The following is a 4,587-nucleotide window of genomic DNA, read 5'->3' as shown; positions in this document are numbered from 1 at the left end:
GGCACTGCCACGTAAGTCATATCAGTATAAAACGCATGAAGAAGCTCCATGTTGATGGATCTTTGGGCTCACTCGTTTTTGAAAAGTTTGGGACATGCGAACCATGTCTATTGGTATATATGCATGAAGAAACTCCATGCAAATGGACCGTTTTGTACTTGCTTGATTTTGAATCACTTGAGACATGCAAATCATACCACATGGGCAAGATGACTGAAAGCCTCGTTTTCAGTAAAATGGAACAAGAAAGCAACTTGTTGGAAGTAATACATTTTTGATGTGTGCAGTCCTATGAGTGCTGAGGCATGTAGTGGATATCGTTATGTTCTTACTTCACAGATGATTTGAGTAGATGTTGAGTATATTTACTTGATGAATCACGAGTCTGAATTATTGAAAGGTTCAAGTAATTTCAGGGTGAAGTTGAAAGATCGTCGTGACAAGAGGATAAAATATCTATGATATGATCATAGAGATGAATATCTGAACTACGAGTTTGGCACAGAATTAAGACATTGTGGAAATTGTTTCACAACTGATACAGCCTGGAACACCATAGTGTGATGGTGTGTCCGAACATCATAACTGCACCCTATTGGATATGATGCATACCATGATGTCTCTTATCAAATTACCACAATAGTTTATGGGTTAGGCATTAGAGACAACCACATTCACTTTAAATAGGGCACCACGTAATTCCGATGAGATGACACCGTATGTACTATGGTTTAGAGAAACCTAAGCTGTCATTTCTTAAAAGTTTGGGGATGCGACGCTTATGTGAAAAAGTTTCAGGCCTATAAGCTCGAACCCAAAGCGGATAAATACATCTTCATAGGACACCCAAAACAGTTGGGTATACCTCCTGTCTCAGATCCGAAAGCAATAAGGGATTATTTCTAGAATCGGGTCCTTTCTCGAAGAAAAGTTTCTCTCGAAAGAATTGAGTGGGAGGATGGTGGAGACTTGATGAGGTTATTGAACCGTTACTTCAACTAGTGTATAGCAGGGCACAAAGAGTTGTTCCTGTGGCACCTACACCAATTGAAGTGGAAGCTTATGATATTGATCATGAGACTTCAGATCAAGTCACTACCAAACATCGTAGGATGACAAGGATGCGTACTACTTGAGAGTGCGTAACCCTGTCTTGGAAGTCATGTTGCTAGACAACAATGAACCTACGAGCTATGGAGAAGCGATGGTGGGCCCGGATTCCGATAAATGGCTCGAGGCCATATAATCCGAGAGAGGATCCATATATGAAAACAAAGTGTAGACTTTGGGAGAACTACTTGATGGTCGTAAGGCTGTTAGGTACATATGGATTTTAAAAGGAAGACGGACAATGATGGTAAGTATCACCGTTAAGAAAGCTCGACTTGTCATTAAGATGTTTTCCGACAAGTTCAAGGAGTTGACTACGGTGAGACTTTCTCACTCGTACCGATGCTAAGAGTCTGTTGGAATTATATTAGCGATTACTGCATTATTTATGAAATCTTGCAGATAGGATGTCAAAACATTGTTTCCTCGACGATTTTCTTGAGGAAAGGTTGTATGTGATACAACCGGAAGGTTTTGTCAATCCTGAAAGATGCTAATAAGTATGCAAAGCTCCAGCAATCCTTCTAAGGACTGGAGTAAGCATCTCGGAGTTGGAATGTATGCTTTGATGAGATGATCAAAGATTTTGGGTTTATACAAAGTTTATGAGAAACTTGTATTTCCAAAGGAGTGAGTGGGAGCACTATAGAATTTCCGATGAGTATGTGTTGTTAACATGTTGTTGATCGGAAATGATGTAGAATTTCTAGAAAGCATGTAGGGTTATTTGGAAAGTGCTTTTCAATGGAAAGCCTGGATTAAGCTACTTGAACATTGAGCATCAAGATCTATAAGGATAGATCAAAACGCTTAAAAGTATTTTCAAATGAGCACATACCTTGACATGATCTTGAAGGTGTTCAAGATGGATCAGTCAAAGAAGGAGTTCTTGCCTGAGTTGTAAGGTATGAAGTTAAGACTTAAAGCTCGACCACGGCAGAATAGAGAGAAAGGACGAAGGTCGTCCCCTATGCTTAAGACATAGGCTCTACAGTATGCTATGCTGTGTACCGCACCTGAAGTGTGCCTTGCCATGAGTCAGTCAAGGGGTACAAGTGTGATCCAAGAATGGATCACAGGACAGCGGTCAAAGTTATCCTTAGTAACTAGTGGACTAAGGAATTTTCTCGATTATGGAGGTGGTAAAAGAGTTCGTCGTAAAGGGTTACGTCGATGCAAGCTTAACACCTATCCGGATAGCTCTGAGTAGAGATACCGGATACGTATAATGGAGCAACAATTTAGAATAGCTCCAAGTAGAACAGTTATTTGGAATAACTCCAAATAGAGCGTGATAGCTGCATCTAGGAGATGACATAGAGATTTGTAAAGCGCACACGAATCTGAAAGGTTCAGACCCGTTGACTAAAACCTCTCTCACAAGCAACATGATCAAACCCAGAACTCATTGAGTGTTAATCACCTAGTGATGTGAACTAGATTATTGACTCTAGTAAACTCTTTGGATGTTGGTCACATGGCGATGCGACCTGTGAGTGTTAATCACATGGCGATGTGAACTAGATTATTGATTCTAGTGCAAGTGGGAGACTGTTGGAAATATGCCCTAGAGGCAATAATAAATTGGTTATTATTATATTTCATTGTTCATGATAATCGTTTATTATCTATGCTATAATTGTATTGATAGGAAACTCAGATAGATGTGTGGATACATAGACAACACTATGTCCCTAGTAAGCCTCTAGTTGACTAGCTCGTTGATCAATAGATGGTTACGGTTTCCTAACCATGGACATTGGATGTCGTTGATAACGGGATCACATCATTAGGAGAATGATGTGATGGACAAGACCCAATCCTAAGCATAGCACTAGATCGTGTAGTTCGTATGCTATAGCTTTTCTAATGTCAAGTATCATTTCCTTAGACCATGAGATTGTGCAACTCCCGGATACCGTAGGAGTGCTTTGGGTGTATCAAACGTCACAACGTAACTGGGTGACTATAAAGGTGCATTACAGGTATCTCTGAAAGTGTCTGTTGGGTTGGCACGAATCGAGACTGGGATTTGTCACTCCGTGTAAGCGGAGAGGTATCTCTGGGCCCACTCGGTAGGACATCATCATATGCGCAATGTGACCAAAGAGTTGATCATGGGATGATGTGTTACGGAACGAGTAAAGAGACTTGCCGGTAACGAGATTGAACTAGGTATTGGATTCCGACGATCGAATCTCGGGCAAGTAACATAACGATAGACAAAGGGAATTGTATACGGGATTGATTAAGTCCTTGACATCGTGGTTCATCCGATGAGATCATCGTGGAACATGTGGGAGCCAACATGGGTATCCAGATCCCGCTTTTGGTTATTGACCGGAGAACGTCTCGGTCATGTCTGCATGTCTCCCGAACCCGTAGGGTCTACACACTTAAGGTTCGATGACGCTAGGGTTATAAAGGAAGCTTGTATGTGGTTACCGAATGTTGTTCGGAGTCCCGGATGAGATCCCGGACGTCACGAGGAGTTCCGGAATGGTCCGGAGGTAAAGATTTATATATAGGAAGTCCTATTTCGGCCATCGGGACAAGTTTCGGGGTCATCGGTATTGTACCGGGACCACCGGAAGGGTCCCGGGGGCCCACCGGGTGGGGCCACCTATCCCGGAGGGTCCCATGGGCTGAAGTGGGAAGGGATCCAGACCAAAGTGTGCTGGGGCGCCACTTCCCTTATGGCCCATGCGCCTAGGGTGAAGGGGGAACCCTAAGGAAGAGTCCCAAGGAGGGAAGGCACCTCCTAGGTGCCTTGGGGGGAAGGGAAACCTCCCCTGGCCGCCGCCCCTAGGAGATTGGATCTCCTAGGGCTGGCGCACCCCCCCTTGGGCTCCCTATATATAGTGAGGGTAGGAGGGCCTCTAGAAACACCCCTTTTGCTTTTGGTGCAGCCCTCCCTCTCTCCCAAGTCCTTCTCCTCTCCCGTGGTGCTTGGCGAAGCCCTGCAGGATTGCCACGCTCCTCCACCACCACCATGCCGTTGTGCTGCTGTTGGATGGAGTCTTCCTCAACCTCTCCCTCTCTCCTTGCTGGATCAAGGCATGGGAGACGTCACCGGGCTGTACGTGTGTTGAACGCGGAGGTGTCGTGCGTTCGGCACTTGATCATCGGTGATTTGAATCACGACGAGTACGACTCCATCAACCCTGTTCACTTGAATGCTTCCGCTTAGCGATCTACAAGGGTATGTAGATGCACTCTCCTTCCCCTCGTTGCTAGTCTCTCCATAGATAGATCTTGGTGACACGTATGAAAATTTTAAATTTCTGCTATGTTCCCCAACAGAAACTTAGTACATGTGTGAAAACATAGACAAACAGAGTGTCACTAGTTTGCCTCTACTTGACCAGCCCATTGAATCAATGATGGTTATGTTTCCTAACCATAGACATGAGTTGTCAATTGATTAACAGGATCACATCATTAGATAGTGATGTGAATGACTTGACCCATCCGTTA

This window comes from Triticum urartu, chromosome 5A, assembly GCF_056163025.1.
Source record: "Triticum urartu cultivar PI428250 chromosome 5A, HENAU_Tu73, whole genome shotgun sequence".
NCBI lineage: Eukaryota > Viridiplantae > Streptophyta > Magnoliopsida > Poales > Poaceae > Triticum > Triticum urartu.
Note: the sequence above shows the minus strand (reverse complement) of the source record.